Genomic DNA, 17,776 nt, shown 5'->3' with positions numbered 1-17,776 from the left:
TGTGAGTGCGCGAATATGTGTTCCTCATGTTACTTCTGGCATACATATACTGTATCCCTTAAGGCTTTCCCTCAACACTGATGATGTCGCACCTCATTGAGCTTTAGCTTTTGAATTTGCCAAATGGTCACATGTCCTCTATGGATTCTGGCTTTACTTAAGCAAACTGGAAAAGTTTGGAGATATTGTGACAAGTATCTTTTGGATCCCCCTTTTGAGGTAGAGCCTGATGATCAAACCTTTAAAACGTGTGGTTTTAATTTAAAGCGGTATAGACCTGTACTGTAAACTGCACTGTAAAACCAATATCAAAGGGAATGTAATGACTATGTTTGGTAGTGCAAATACAAATAATGCCTCAAGTAAGTCGACTATCATTTATAGATTTGAAATAATGTTTGCATTGGTGAAATGACCCTACAACCAACCTGTGATGGAAGATGGGTGTTTAAACCACAATTAAAAAACAAGCTCTCAACAATCGCAATAATTAGCACTAATTCTATATTCCATAATAATAATTCTATAGAATTTGTCTTCTCATTTCTCACTTCTCATTTAACCGACTTTCATTGCTGTCATGTTCCTGCAATGGAAGTCTTCAGAGTGAAGTGGAGGCGGCCCCACAACAAACGTAAGTGTGCTTGTTGTGCTAGCCCCATTCATCCTTTCTATCAGTCATCGTCATCCTTCATTTATGGTGAGTACCTTTACCTTTTAAAATTTAAAATGCATTTAATAAGCCTGTGTGGCATATTTAGAGCTTAATCCTGGATTAACTTCCATTGCTAGTAAACAATGGCAATTGAAGAGAGAGGGTTCTGGATCTAATGTAATAATTTCAACTTTTATTGCAAATGTTAATCCAAAATCGGAGGAGAATGTCATCATCAACATCAAGGTAGCAGGATGGTTTGGAGGCTTAGGAGTGGCCCGTGTGTGCATTTTTAAACTGATTTTCGCCATTCGCTGGTAGACTTGGAATGTAACCATCACAAAAAGCAGGGCTCTACTGTATTATGTGTGATGATGGCTGTTAGGACATCAAAAGTTCATATTGAAAAGAGTGACCAAATGTTTTTCATTGGCCATAAACATTACCGGCATGAGGGCATTCCACACCACCGTGTAGGCTTTTTGAATTAGTGTTGCCAAAAAGCCACATAAGCACAGACACAAGCACAATTGGGGACATCATGCACAACAGCGGTTCAAAGAAAAGTTCTTGCAACTTTAGAGGGCACATTTTTCCTGAAAATACTGGTTATATTCCAGAATTTTACAAGCATCTGACCTCAGGTTCCTATATGTATATGTTTTTGGAATCATTTTTGTGCCAGTTTTTGAATGTTTTTTTAATATTCTTCCTTTGGAATTTGTCAATTTGTGACACTAAATTGTTCATAGGTATGAATGTGAGTGTGAATGATTGTTTTTCTATATGTGCCCTGCGATTGGCTGGTGACCAGTCCAGGGTGTATCCTGGTGTACCTGTCGCCCGAAGTCAGCTGGGATAGGCTCCAGCATGCCCCCACGACCCTAAAGAGGATAAGCGGTATAGAAAATGGATGGATGGATGGAATTTGTCTCTTTGGTTATTGATAGTATTTTTTGTTATACAGTGATCCCTGTTTTAGCGCAGTTAATTGGTTCCCGACCCGATTGTGACAAGTGAATATTTGCGAAGTAGGATTCCTTACTTTTAAATCAAATATTTTTGTCGTTAGAGCATCGAAAACCCGTTTACGACCTTCTAAATGTGGGTTTTAACATTATTAGAGGCCTTTAAACATGAACTAACATCCCTATAGTCACCTTTACACTTGTATTATCCATTGTAGATAGATGTAGGTATAATAAGAGTAAATAAGCCTTTTACTCTTATTGCATTATACTGCACATTATACTGTAGTATAACTGCATATAAACATTGCTTCCTAACGCTATTACTTTTTTTTTTTTACAAAGTAATTAATAAATGATAGCTGTTTCATGGTTGACTTTGGCCCATTATTTGTCAAAATATATTGAAAGACAAGTCATATGTAGTATTCTGGTCAATAGCCATCAGTAATGTTACATTGATGTTACAAAGTCAGCCATGGCATGTCCGACATGACAGTGAAAAACGTGAAGTGAAGTTATTTATTAATTAACATATTTTTGAAAAACCGTGATCATTTGAGTATCTCATTGCCGGGCTGAGTGTCCTGCAGGGGTGTCACAAGATCTCGCAAGATTAAAACGTGACAAGATTTCTCATCCAGAAAAAAAATGTCTCATGGGCACTAGGCCAGGGATGCTAATAAATGAATAAATTAATCACACAATAAATGAAAATGAACTCGATAATTTTGCCGGCCTAAATATATTGCCATGTGCATACCTGTCTGTTTTCCTCGTCTCCCGTCTCCAAACAGGCAGGAAGAGAGTTCACTCTGTGGATTTGTTTCAGCACTTTTGCTCGTTAGGCATTAACGGAGTGAGCCCTTTTGTCCGTCATACAGTCTCTTTGTCTTGGTGGGTGGAGGCAGGGCCGCTAGCATACGCACACAGTGCAGAAGAGTTGAACATATTAGAAATTAAATTAGTAGATTGCAATATATTGTCATCTATTTTTTTATATTTTTCCATCTTAAAAGTAATGTTAAAATCTTCTCTCGTCTGTCTTGTCAGACCCGATCTTGTGTATCACCTTGTCTCGTAAACTGAGTGTCTCGTGACACCCCTGTTTTTTTTGTAACCAAAATATGCTCACCCTAACATTGAATAGTTGACCGTAACAGCTGCAGAACTACATGGGCCCACTTGAAAATACCTCTGCTGAATCAATGAGCCATTGCAGTTGGTTGTTTCTAAGCTTGAAACAATTGCAGGAGTACCATTCTTGCTGCGTTGTTGCACAGGTCTGCTACTTTGTTTTTACAAGGTCCAAACTGTTTTTTTAGAAAGACAATGTGGTTTTCTTTTGCAATAAAATGTTTTTTTTTTTTACTGTGGACAGGTTCCAAAGTGAACTGGGCTATTTTATTAAGGCACACAGGCTTCTGGCCAACTCTCAGCATGTTGCATAAAACTAAATCTGGCCAAAGTTTGATACCAGAAGAGGGAATAAAATTGAATCGTAGAAAAACAACCACGACAACAAGTCAAAGAGCGTCAATTAAACTAAATGGAGCAAGCAACTTAACCCTATAACAGATCGATAGCATTTTTAGGATTGGTAATGACCGCATGGTGGCTTAATGGTGAGCATGTTGGCCACACAGTCAGGAAATTGGGACGATCTGGTTTCAAATCTTCATTTGGGCATCTCTGTGTGGAGTTGTACCTCTAAAGGTATTTTTCTGCTACCTGTGTGGTTTCTACTGAACGTTAAGGCACGACACTTCCAGCCTAAAACAGCTGTGTTTAAAAAAAAAAAGGAAGGCTAGTGAGAACTGGCACAACAATCATTATGTTGGAGTTGTAAAAATAAATGGTAGGGCCATGTACTTTTTTCAGACGCAACGCCGTTCGCAGTAATGAATCCAAGTCATCCTCTGACGAACTGTCAGATTTCTGGCGCCTTTTGTAAAACAGCTGGAAATGAAAAATTTCATCAATGGAGTGACACCCATAATTCACACAAGCACACACACACACACACACACACACACACACACACACATAAAAGAAATGTCAGCCTGGCGATCACAGCAAGTCATCACACACTGTTTCAGTACTTTAAACTAGATTGTCCAAGTGATGATGGATGATTCAGTGCTTTCACAAAAGAGTGGTACAAGCTAGCACCCAGCATAGGAAACAGCTGCACTTGTGAGAATACGCTTACAGTGTGTATTTTCACATCCATTTTGCCAAGCTTCAAGCTGTTCTGTATAAACTGCATAGACTCGGGACAAAGCTGTCCTGCCAATGTCCTTGCTTCAGTAGTTGCATCAGAGCTGGGATTCTTTCTGTGTGGAAGGGTTTACCGCAATGTCGGGACGGGTTTAACATCTGACACGCACTTATCCTGCAGTTCTGTGGTGACAGTAACTATACAGATAACAGTTATCATACGAGAAGCTTTTTTTAATATGTCACACCTGATGATGGCACTGACGTCATTGCACATCTAATTTTCTGCCATGTCGCACATGGTTATGACAATATTCTGCTTTTCTGGGTTCTGTTTAAAAGGCACCGATGAATAAATGTGGCATATGGGTCTGATGCATCTATTATGAAGGTCACTGTAAAAGATCCTGATTTTTTATTTTGGTAATTCATCGCTAGTTAGATGACCTAGATTCTGGCAAGGGGCGGTACTGGGAGGTGCTACAGGAGTAGGACGCCGGTTCGGCTTTGGCACATGGCAGACAGTCGACAAATCACGTTTTCCTTCCAAGGACTTTATCTGTTGTTCGCAAGCTCGCAAGTTTGCAGTCTGTGATTTTTGCATTGCTTTCTGTCTGCTCTTGCCTTTCCTTTCCTCCTCGCCCTCTTGGTGCTGCCCCAGCAGCTGAGTTACATTTTAGCCTTTTGTTATGCAGTGTATCTTTTATCTGGTCCATGTGCTGCACCTGTTGTTGGACTCCTCATACTAAGTTGATATTTTTGTTCCTGACTGATTCCTGTGATTCAGTTTTTTTGGTGATTGTATTTAATAATTTTGTTGTGAACAAAGTCCACCTTGCATTTTGTGTTCCTCTGCTTACACACTGTGAGAGACGTCAGCTATCGGAAGCTGCACTCCCTCTGGACAGCATCTTTCTGCAACTACAACACCGGCATGGAAACAGGAGTTCAAAACATTCAGAGAGAGATTATTCCAAACATCAATACATCCGTCTTCTTCCGCTTGTCCAAGGTTGGGTCACGGGGCAGCAGCCTAAGCAGGGAAGCCCAGACTTCCCTCTCCCCGGCTACTTTGTCCAGCTCCTCCTAGTGGATCCCGAGGAATTCCCAAGCCAGTTGAGAGACAGTCTCTCCATTGTGTCCTGGGTCTTCCTGGGTCTTGAGAATTTTGCCGGCCTCGATCTATTGCCATATGCATGTGTCACAGGAGTTTCTCTCTGTGCCACAGGCAGGAAGATTGTTCACTTGTTTCAGCACTTTGCCATGTTTGTTCCATAGAACAACGGCATGAATGGAGTGAGCCCTTTTGTCAGTCATGCTGTCTATTTGTGTTGGTGGGTGGAGGCAGGGCCGGTAGCATAGAGACAGAGTGCAGAACAGTGTACTGTGTAAATCGTCGCAATTTCTGGTGTATAAGCCGCTACTTTTTTCTTAAACTTTGAACCCTGCGGCTTATATGGCGATGCGGCTAATTTGTGACCATGTTCTAATCTCGTGACATCTACTATCCTTCAGAACTAATATTATGTGTTTAAATACTGTGCCGCTCGCGAGTCAGTGAGGAAACAAAAGCTCTTTCTTTAGCAGGAGCCAATCACAAACTACAGGGGAACTCACGACGAGCTTGTCAAACCATCGGAAATCAGGTCATTACTCAGTATAACAGTCTGACTCACGGTGTCATCTTAGATAGAAGGCTAAAATCCTCACACAGCAACTTCATACTCAAAAGGTATACGAGACAAGTACCAATACGAGTTTAAATTAAAAAATGGGTGACATAGTGCCGCTCACTGTGCAGTCAATGAACTGCTCTGCTGGGAATAAAAAGTTAAAATAGCTGTAAAATAGGGGATTTTGACCTTCCAAACCAACAGCCTTACTGACAAAGACTGCTTTGCTCTTAAATGCTCATCCATTTTTTTTATTTCAGGTAGCCACCCCTTTCCGTACACTTTCAATTGTCTCTTCCGCAGAGGTATTTGTGTGTGTCAAACTCTTTTGTGAACAAACCATCTGGCTTGTCAGGTTAATGAGTCTCTCAAAGAAATTATTTTAATGAGTTCACTCTACATTCGCTGCCAGCTAATGACTTAGCGTTATCATCCCTGGCCAGATGGTAACACTACCAAGGAATTTCATTCATGTCATCGCGTGAAGGTTTATGGAATTAATTAGGACTCTATATGTTGTATAGTCTCATTTCATTTGGTTCCTCCACACCACCTCAACTTGGATCTTCCTTCCTGTGGTCTCAGTTAAACATACCCATATGGCTTCCTCCTTTGAAGTGTTTCCCAAGTCCTTGTGCATGTTGGTTGTCATGCTGTTGCTTCATCATTGGCACATTCCTGCCTTCCAGGGTGAACACTTTCCAAAGCACAAACACACACATATACTACTAAGTGCACAAGGTATTTCCCTATCATTCCAGATATAAACAAAACAAACTACTGGACGACCAGCAGATTCTAAACTCCTTTCAGCAGCTACATGCATTGATTTATTCCTACATGCCGTGACTGGTGCCTGCACAGTGAGCGGCACTATGTCACCCATTTTGGCAAGCATGAAGGGCACCGCTCTCATCAAGCCACACGGTGCTCGGCATCCTTCTGCAGGTGACAGATGACCTCGCTCACAGACTTTTTATGGCTCCTTCCGCCATGCTTAACGTTGAAATATGGCAGATAATAAGCAGAGTATATTTCACGGCAGACGAGAGAGGTCACATCCGTCCCGTTATGAATTTTATGGCGGTTCATATTCCGAGATGGGGGAGAAAGGCGGAGTGAGGGGGATGAAATAAAAGTTGCAATCTATGTGATGAATGGGAGAACATTCTCAGTGAAAAGCGTCGTTCCGAGAGATTGATGGGTCTCGCCGGGTCCACCTGTTTAGACCTCAGTGGATTCAAGGCTTTACGGTGTGTGTCAATGTCTGATATCTTAGTAACGAGTACTGCACACAGCAGGATTACTATTACTATCGTATATTACTATATACGATTACTATAGGATTACTATACACCTCTCACGACGGCCCAAACCCATCTCTCGTTCCCTGTTAGTGGTACTTTCACACGTTTAGATTGCTTTTGCTGGTCCAAGTCAGTTGATGTTTGTAAAGTTATGCCAGAGCAAGGCACATGCCATTGCTAACAGCCAGTGAAACAATGCTAATAAACATGGAGCAGAAGAGTCGTTTCTTGATAACCTATTCCTATTCCTAACACATGCACGCGCACTAGTTATGTTTGTTTTCGGCTAATGATAGCCATTTGGCAAAGTTTAGCTACTAATGTTAGCGATTATTGAATGTAAAGCGTTGCATTGCAACAACAACATGAATGCAAATTGTTGATCGCCCCACAGACATGAACAGTACGTGTATACCAAGAGCCGTGTGTGACAGCAAAATAACACCAGTTATTTGATTTGGGCCGTTTAATTTGCAATTGTGAAAAGTATTGGCATTTTACTTAACAATCTTTTTGTTTAAGCCACTACTGGTTCCAGACGTAGGAGGCGGCGTGTTATATTTTTTTGGGTCTTTTTCATGACACCATTACAAATGACAAAAGAGCCTCAACGACGGGAAGAAAAACATGAGAACAGCGACATAGACAACGACAGTAAGAATACTAATTAGCATTACAATTTTTACTTTAAAATTGCCCAGGTGTCATGTGATACTGCAGGGCTTGCCTGAGTGTTCTCATTGTGTGCAATTTCACCTTTTAGCTTTCTACACGTAATTCCATGTAGAAATTAAAGTGCCACGTGGACACCATTTAATGACTGATCATTTTCAACAAATGTTATCGTATTATTACACACCCCTGACTCTATTTATGAAAAGTGTATGCTAATGCTAATTAATCCCTGTGTGTATGTGTGTGTGTGCATCAGTGAGCCTCCATGTGAGATAAATAAGAGGGAGATTGATCACAGAGAGGCAATCACTCCCCTGAAAGTATTGTGAGGTTGGTGCTATTATGCAAATGAGTGCGTTAAAAGTAGATGCACATCAGCCAGCGTCATTAAGGCTCTAATGGTTGGAGGCCTTAAAGGTGGATTCAATGTAGGCAGCTGAAGCATATGCCTGTCATTTCATTAACTTCAACATTTTTTTTAGGTAAGGACTGTTTTTATTACGCTAGCCTTGTCCTGTCATTTGCCTACACAGCTTCTTTTTTAATGGCCTGGAACACATTGTAGAAATAAAATTAAACCCCAGCAAAAATGGGAACAAAAGAACAAAAAGGCAAAATTATAACATAAAACTCTATCTTTAAATATATATAAAGGTTTTTAAACTTTTTTTTTTTGTACAAAATTCAAAAATACCTAAAAATACCAAAGTGGTAGTTGAGTTTATATTAGTTCTGCAAATGCTCACCAATCACCTTTATGAATCTATCTGAGTGGTGCACAGAAGCTTTCACATCAGGAGATGAAGAGTGTATAGCGTTGTTATCTAAAGAGGAACTTGCTCTGGCTTATTTGCATTTGTCTGCATTTTAAACAATTGTTAAATATTGAAATGAGTTACAATGAAACTCTCTAACCATGAAATTGTGTCAGGTGGCACTGGACAGTAAGTAGGTCTTTTAAAAGAGTACAGACAAACAAAATATGACAAAAAAGCAATAACAAAAGACACCAGCTAATGTTTGGTTTAAGTGGGGACAGACACTGAGAAAATAGACAACAAAGCAAACACAAAACCTACGCAATAGCAGCTAATACTTGGCTTAAGAGGGGACAGAGAGAAAAAAAGAACATAACAACAAAAATCCACAAGAGCAAATGTTAGCAATAGATAAAAACAAAGCACACAAAAAAACTACAACAGCAACTCCAGCAAATACTTGGCTTGCGAGAGGACAGAGAGAAAAGAGAAAAAAAACAACAACATAAAAGCCACAGCAACAAATAATAGCAAAAGATACCTTAAAAACAAAGCACACAAAAATCTACGAACAACAGCAGCAATATCATCACTCTTTTCCCACTCTTTGTTTACTTCTAATTTCCTCTTTGCTCATCCTACAACGCACTCTCCATTCCAACCCAAATATTATCCAAGCAGAAATAAAAATAAAGCCTATTATCAATGGCTCATCCTATTATCCCATTGGACAGAGAGTGTGTATGACATAAATGTAGCAATCCACCCCTGCTTGTAATGATGAGATCAGAGGGCCGCAGTGGAAACCCATTACCCCAATTACCCAATTATATCAAATGATGGGTGATTATGAGACATCACCCACATCGCTGCCGTGTAGCATCACATTGAGAGGATAACTGTGTTGAATAAAGGTATTTATGTCCTGTTTTTTTCCACACATTAAATCCGGTCTGGTCTGCGACCACAAGCGTATTTTGACAGGTCATTCAGGGTTATTATTGGCTTTTCTTCCCTGTGCTTAAAAGTTGGGTGCTTGATGGCAGAGGAAATAGAGCTTTTGGTGCAGGGTCACAACCTCTCACCTGTAACGTGAGCAGCCTGTTTGTGAGTCAAGACGTGTGAGTCGGTCACATCGCTCTATTTCATTCACTGGTTGGTTTTGGAGTTTCTCTCTGTGTCCTGCAAAGTTGCTTCAAATACAGGTCCACACAAATTTAAATAAACTATTTTCCAGACTATAAGTCACACTGTTTTCCTGCGACTTATAGTCAGGTGTGAATTATATACCAGAATATAATGTAACATGTGTAACGTGTATTGATATTGACTGACATGAACCAAGAAGTGAACATTACTGTCGACAGCCACAAGAGGGCGCTGTAGGCTAACGACCCCAGGATGAAAAATTCAATGGAATTAGTGATGTGGAATGAGATCGGGAGCTTGGTGAACTTTCTTACCGGTACCTTCCTTGTTGGACTTGGTGGCTTGATTTTTAATTTTCTTCAAAGTAGGATTCCTTACTTATTGTATAAATGGAATATTTTCACAGTTAGAGCATAGAAAACTTGTTTGACCTTCTAAATACGGGTTTTAACATTATTCGAGCCCTCTAGAGAACACCCCTATAGTCACCTTTACAATTGTATTACCCAATATAGTAGACATACAAGTAAATAAGCCATTTAAAACATATATAAGACTTGTGCTTGTACGTGTTGTGATAAATGTGTTCACAAGGGGAGCTGAATGGCGGAAAGACAGGAAGTGACATTGTGGGTGCACTGTTGAGTTTGCACCAACAGTAAACTGTGTTTTTATTAGGGATTATTGTTGTGAGATACTTCAAACCTGCAATAAAAGCCTTTTGTTCTGGTGGTCAAGTCTGGTGCTTGGGTGTCTCACCAAATATTACGGTAATACTCAGTGCTTATGCTTGAAAATGCTGAATTTCAAAAGGCAAAAAATACGTAAAATTTGCTTCAATATGCAAAATCCCCCCCCCCCCCCCCCCCCCCCCCCCCACACACACACACACACACACTGATTCAAAGGTACACTACTGATAATGTGTAGCAAAATGTACATTATTCCCACGGCTGAGATAAAGTTCCCACGACACTGTCAACAGCCACACCTCATGTGATTACCATCTATTGGCACAAAGGGCAGTTTGTGTATTTACGAACCGTATTGAACCACAAAATTGCATGATTTATTTATGTATTTATGCATGATGTATTTTTTTTAAACATGATAAGTGAAGCAGAGAAATTTGAACCGCAACGTAGCAAAAGACAACTGTGTATGTTTTTTTTCCTTGATGCGACTTGTACTCCGGAGCAATATATAGTCGGGAAAATACAGTACATTGGACGAGTTTACAGTCGTAATAATAAAGTAGAGTTTAATCCAGTTTTTATTTTTTCAAAAACAAAAATGTAGTGTAAGCATAAAGCTGGAAGATGGGAATTCTGAATCTCATGTTTAAAATATGCTCCACCTTTTTTTCTTGAATAATTAAGCTTTATTTACGTAAGATTACAACTCTGTGTCGCATAATTTTTAGTGTGGGCTTTGCAAAACTGAGCTCATTCTGGACCATCAGGCAAACAAATGACAGCGGTAATGAAACTGAAATACAGACAACACGTCTGTCCTTTCATTAGCGATAACAGCCCAAGGTGTCCATGCATCCAAAGTTGAGAATTTGAAGCACATAAACAGACCTGCTTCCTGATGATTATCTGTTTCCTCCCCTTGTCTGTCCTCCTCCTTCCCATTTTTCCCACCCACCGTCTACAACTTATGGCATCAAAGCTGGTGATGAACGACATCTTTAGCACAGACCCACTGTTTACTCAGTCTAAAAATAAGAGGTTAGGCTCCAAATGCCATAACCCACGTACGCCTGGCATGTAGGCTGCTGCTTGTATTTACATGTGAGCGTGTGTCGGCATTAGGGATTGCTGGGTCATTACGTAGGTCACGACTACCGTATATATCTAGATACAGGTAAAAGAAATGTCCCATGAAGGACGTGCGCTCCTATGTCTACCTTTCGTCTCCCGGGGGGCATAATGTCACTGCCTACTCGCTCACTTACTGTTAGTAATACATCTGGGGGCTATTCTTAGATTCTGTGTCAACCCTGTCTCTGGGGACCTGTCAAGCGGTCTCCATTACATATGCACACATGCATGCAGGTGTCTTCAGACGTCTCTATTTGATCTTTATTATGCACTGAAACCAATTTTAAGCACACGCCTCTAAGTACCAGATCATGTTGCCGCCCCATCTGAAATGTCAATTAATTGAGCGTCACGCCGATTGGGTTGCTGCAGCAAGTTGCCAGCAGTTGTTACTTGCTAATATAAAGTGACCCGACCCTGACGGAAAAACAAAAGAGCACGCCGTGTTTATGGTCCTACAGTAAGAATAAGAGCTGACATCAGCCATTCCCAAACGCTGACTCTGGAAACAAAAAAATGTTATATTTAGGTCGCAACATTTGCAGGCTTTAACGACGTAAAGACGTTTTGTATCGTGTGCGTGCTGTTATTTATACAGCAACGTCTCAATGATGGGTGGTGATGACATTTGTCATAAAGTGCCCAGAAGATCACTCATCGGATAGAATTGAAATAGTAATTACCTCCATCTGCATATGCCCTCTTAGAAAAACATTACTTAAGTAGTGTTCCTTTGATACAGTTCTCATATTGAATTTCATTCAATTCTGCAGGTGTTTCTAATATTGTGGCCTGTAAGTATACAGTTTCAATCCAAGTGAAACAAGCTAAGACACAATCTTTTCCATTTTGTTCATGTTTGAAAACCCTCTTCCCCATTGGACATAATGTAAATGAACATAATCAAGCTGTCATCATCATGAAACTGTACAGACAATGTTAGAAGTGACATTTTAACAACCTTAACTGTGTCAAATAAGTTAACCACTGTTAATAATATGTAAACTGAGAAGGAGGCAGGAATGCTTTAAGTTGCTTTGCATAAAGACTTCATGGAGCTCACTTTGTGGTCCTCATTCTATTCTTCTAGACAGCCTCGGCAGATATGCTTGCATTCTGCATTCTAACTTGTGGGGACTTGCTACACAGGGGCAAACAGCGAGTGTCTGGTGTAGGGTGTCTGTTTTTTTTCCAATTGTCATTGCCAACTGAGCATAACTGGAATATTGTACGGAGCAGCCGGGACAGAGTGTATTGCCTTTGGCGGTACCGCTACATTGGAATAACATTAATATTTCCGGTTCTATGGTCTTCGTTATATTTCGCCTCTTGACATACTGTGATGTTTTGCAACATTTGCTAAAGTCTCACGTGACATAATGACAGTTTGACCTCCAAGGTTTTGTGTGACTCTTAATGTGCCAAGTAATAATATATTAAAAATATTATATTATGAATATAATAATAACAAAAGGGGTGTATTTTTGACAAAAACGTTCCCTGTTAAAAAAAAGCAATTAAATAAACAGGATGTGAACAAACTCTTATTAACGGCTGAGACTTGGAGAAAGGGTAGGATTAAAATAAACTCTGCTTCTTCCTAATCAAAACCTGTTGAGTTGTGCAAATCTAAACATTTTAGGCATGTCTGAACAAATACAATCATTGCCAAAAGTGTAGATTTTTAGTTATTTTTTTCGTTAAGTTACGCTCTTAAAAAAGAATGAACAAACAAACAAACCTTGGTTAGCATCATTAATCCGTTCCAGAAGGCCTGACTCTAATCAAAACATACTCTAACTGTATCATTTTCTTCCCGTAAGAAATCATCTACATCCAATTAATCCGTTACAGAAAGCCGAAAATGTTAAAACATGTTTTTATAGTTGTACAATTATAGTTTTACATGCAGAAAACAATTTGAATTGCATATAAATACGTATAAATGATGAATGAACGGGATAAATGAACATTTAAGGTTACTTAACCTTCATGGAAGACATTATTGTTGACAAAGACGTGATGTGGCAGCGAGATCAACACGGACACGCTTTTGCAGGGGTGTCAGGAGACACCCTGCTCACGAGACGAAACGATACACAAGATTCGGTCCACTTATTTTGTTTTCATTTTTAAGAAAAGTACAATGAAAAAATATACAGGCTAAAAATCCATACTTTTTAATTTAACTGAGTTACAAAATGATACAGGTGCATTTTGATGTGCTCTTTTACACATTTGAAAATACTGTAAGAATGCCACTTTCATTTTATAATGTAAGATTAACGTCTACATCAACAAACATTAACCGTAGAATTTAATCATATCAAATCGTATCGTTTGTACACTGCATCGAATCGTATCGAATCATTCTGTTTTTACATACGGGATATCATTTTTGAATCGTATCGGAACCTGTGTATTTACATTCGAACCCTACATCCCTAATATATATACATATAATAAATGTATTATAACAATACTGCAATATTTCCTTGAATATGTCATCGTTCACTGTTTTACAGTTGTGAAATTTTGGTGTTAGTGACATGTCCTGGATTTACTCACAGGCAATTCCTACTGTCTGTCAAACAAAATGCTGGCTTTTCAACTGTATAAAAGAGCAGCATTTCTTTTGCAATGTAGCAAAGTACACTTTCTGTGGGCGTACACCATTTTGCCCTGTTCTCTTTGTATTTACATTGTTGATGAAGCGTCTCAGTTGTGTTGACTTTCGGGACAAAGCCATCCACAGCTCACATTTTGTATTTCAGAATGCATTGGTTTCTAGTCTTCTGACATTATTAACTGAAAACATGAATGAAAAGCAGGCTTGCGCGCGCCTCATGTGGGTTCAGCTGGTGGCAGCTCTCTTTTTTGGAGCATTGTGCATGTTTTTGCATGTTTGTCAATGTCTCATGGCTTCGGTGTCTGTTTTTGCCATGAGCTCTGCATGTTTTCATTTTTTCTGCTCTGATTTGGAGGAAAATAAAAGACTTTTACCCATACTGTGTTCCCGTCTCTGCATCTTAGGGTTCATCGCCATCACCAAACCGTGACAGAATGCTCCAGCCACAAGATGACCTCGTAGAGTACGATTACTGGACCCAGCTGGTCCTCAAGGCAATGTAGGCCGAGACAGCACGGTACACAAATCAACAAGTATACAAGTCGCCTTGTGCTTCGCCTTCATGCCAGGCCAACAAACCGCCTCCTGCTTCGCCTTGAAGCCAGGACCTGCTATTTTGACGTTAACTGGAAAACATACAAATTGGAGTGTATGCTAACCAAGGTTCCACTCTGTTTTGAGATTTTTGTTTGTTGTGTGTGAAACAAATATTTTGTATGCCATTATGAGACAAAAACTGGGCTCCAGAGGATGCATGACGAATGATAATGTGAAATATGACCACGAAGCTGTATTTTACTCAAAAATTTAAGGCAATTTCACAACCTTTAGGTCATTTGAATATTTAATGTTCCTCTGTGTATTCGATACATTTGTATGAAGACATTTTTCAGTTAAGTTAATTATCATTTTCATGGTGGCGTTGTGGGGTAAGGTTAAAGGAAAGGTTGTCCTAAGGGCAGAAATACATTGAAATAAGAGGCTCTGTGCAAAAAAAATGATGTCATTGACCCTCTTTTCTGCCCTGGTAACCTTAGCCTCACCATGTATCCATGGCAGTAACTCAACCCCTCCTTATAGACATGATGCATGACACTTGAATCTAATTTTGTGGCAATGCATTTCTTCCGATCTCACTATGTATGTGACAATAAGCGTATCTCTATTCGCTGCCAGGTTGACTCAAGCACCTGGCATTTTGGTGGCGGTTGTGAACACCCCACCCCGTCACATGTAAATCCCAAGGACGTAGCACCTCATAACAAGGGCATTGCCTTACAGACCACACGCAAGATCGACACCCATGACTAAAGTCTCACAAGAGGGTAGAAATCCTGTCAATGTGTGTGGCGAACGGATCTGGGTTGGAAGTCAGTGCAGCTGTCCTTAAACCAGAATTACTTTTGTTGAACATTTCAATCTTATTAACTTGATTAATCTGTACACATAGTTACATATTATGGGGTGGGCACCCCTGCATAGAGGTTAAAAACCTGCGAAGCTGTTGAAGTGTTGGTGGTTATTATGTCTCACCAGCAAATGAATTAAATGCCAGGTTTATCCTCAGAAAACACATACACTGTACATATAAAGTCATATTTCCCCTTTGCATTTCAGCCCAGTCACACTTGATGCTACTACATTTTAACATCTTAGCTATTATGTACTTTTGCCTTCAAATGCAGACTCCCCACATGTTCCCTTGTAAATGTCAAGGTAATTGTACTGTAGGTGAGCTTTTCAAAACTGTCAGTTTTCCCTCATTGTATATGAATCTGCAAAAGTGTAAGATTGTTGGTGAAAATGTGCACGTGGCTCAGAGCAGAAGGGTAGTTTAGATGAGGACCATGTTGTTGCGTTGTAGGTGTTTCCCAAATGCCCATGTCATGTGTTTGGAGACAGATGCAACTAAAGGAAAGAAACATGGATACGGCACATTTTCTGAATTTGCTGAATATTTACAAGGGGCAACTGACTACTCTAAGGTATATCCAAGTTTCACTTCTATAGTGTTGCCCGGCAAGAAGATATAATGAAATGGTTAATGGAATGTGAGATGCTGTACACTGAAGTACTATTAAGATGAGATACAGTACATTGAAAGGAACACAAAAAGACAAAAGCAATACTACACATATTGCAGATCGGGGTCAGGGTTAGCTTGCGTTTCACAGATCTACCACTGTATGGTTCAGCTGTTGAAACTGTGCCTGCAGTCGTTTGCTCTGCAGCAGAGCTCTAAAGCTACAGTATGTTTCTGTCGGTTAATGGCCTCCCATGAGCCTGCTCCCGCTTTTACTGCCCAGTTTGTGTGAGGGCGGAAGAGACAGAGTGATGGTGCCTGAGGTATTAAAAAAAAAGTGTAGAAATCCAGAGAATGTAAAAAAAAAAGATAAAACAAGGAAAGAAGTGAGTTTGGAGGGTGGAAGGAAGTAGACGCATTGGTACGAAATGGGGAATGAAGGATGTTGACAGGAGGGAAAAAAAAAATAGGGGTTGTCGTGTGAGACATGGTGTAAGGTAACGGCCCTGGTGTCAGCCTGATCCATGCTGATGGATGAACTGTCCAACAGGAGACGTCTGACTACTGGACGGAAAGGCTTGACATTAACCACGCAACATCCACATGAATGAACATCCATTCCGCACAACATCAGTTTTCAAGCTTTTAAAGCACCGTGCTTCATATTTCTTTTTGCCTATGCTAAGAACAAACAAAAAGTCACAAATGCATAGTCAGAGAACCAACTAAGCATCTTCCAAATGTCATAAAATACTGAAATTAATCATATGTATCCCCCAGGTTCAGTTGGTTATCACAATAATTGAGTCAGATAACTACTTTTTGAGTCCGACATAGTTGTAATTGAGCAATATAAAGTAGGGCTGTCAAATGATGAAACATTTTTAACAGATCAATCACAGTTTTTAAATCAATTAATCATGATTAATCACCATTAGCAACTATTGTATGTCTGAAATATGCCAATTTTCAGAAAGATAAATGACAGGACAGGATTATATACATTTGTATGTATTAACACCTCCAAATGAACTGAATATGTCAATCAAGCTAAAACATATCACACAACAATAAAAATCCATTTGTCTAACACCAGTTTCTTTAGTAGTTTAATAATGATAATGTCGTTCCCAGGATGAACGGACTAGAGACTTGTGTGAGTTGGAGATACATACAGTATACGCTGTTGGAATTGTACTGCTGTCGATGTGTTCAGGTCACAATGAAGTTATAAAACAGCGTCAGACTCTGTGTGACTGTGTGAGGAACTCTGCCATCATACAGGTGTGCTTGCTCTGGTGCGCATGCGTTAATTACACAAGAAAATGTAACGGAATTAATTTGATAAATTAGTTACAGCTGTTAACGAGTTATTTTTGACAGCCCTAATTTAAAGTGTTTAATCAAATCTTAAAAAAACATCAAGCAAATAAATACTTCTGTAGTGTAGCAGAATCGTAAGGTTGATTATTAGTGTTTCTCAGAAAGGCACAATGTAACTATTCGTGTGTCATTACATACATGAGCTATTTGAGCAATGTGTAAGGTGTGTGTCTGTGCGTAATCACTGGCTTTTGCAGGCTGCCACCCAAAGCACAGACATCCACCATCAAGTTCAGGGTCACACTCACAGCCATTAATCACAGACCAGATTCCAGCATTGAAATGCCTGCCTTCCTGCCAACCCCTGCCCATTTTAGGGCAGATGAGGACGCGATTCAACATTTACTGATGAGACAGGAAATTGGTGAGTGAGCTGATTTGACTGTGGGTGTTTCTTGGTTATAATAAACACTTCATTTGAGGCTAGCAAGAAAACTACCAGGAAGTTGTGGTCGTACTTTATGACCTTGGTAGTCTGAGTGGATGGAGTCATGTATATGTGTGCGTGTG

The sequence above is a fragment of the Dunckerocampus dactyliophorus genome, chromosome 5, assembly GCF_027744805.1.
Source record: "Dunckerocampus dactyliophorus isolate RoL2022-P2 chromosome 5, RoL_Ddac_1.1, whole genome shotgun sequence".
NCBI lineage: Eukaryota > Metazoa > Chordata > Actinopteri > Syngnathiformes > Syngnathidae > Dunckerocampus > Dunckerocampus dactyliophorus.
Note: the sequence above shows the minus strand (reverse complement) of the source record.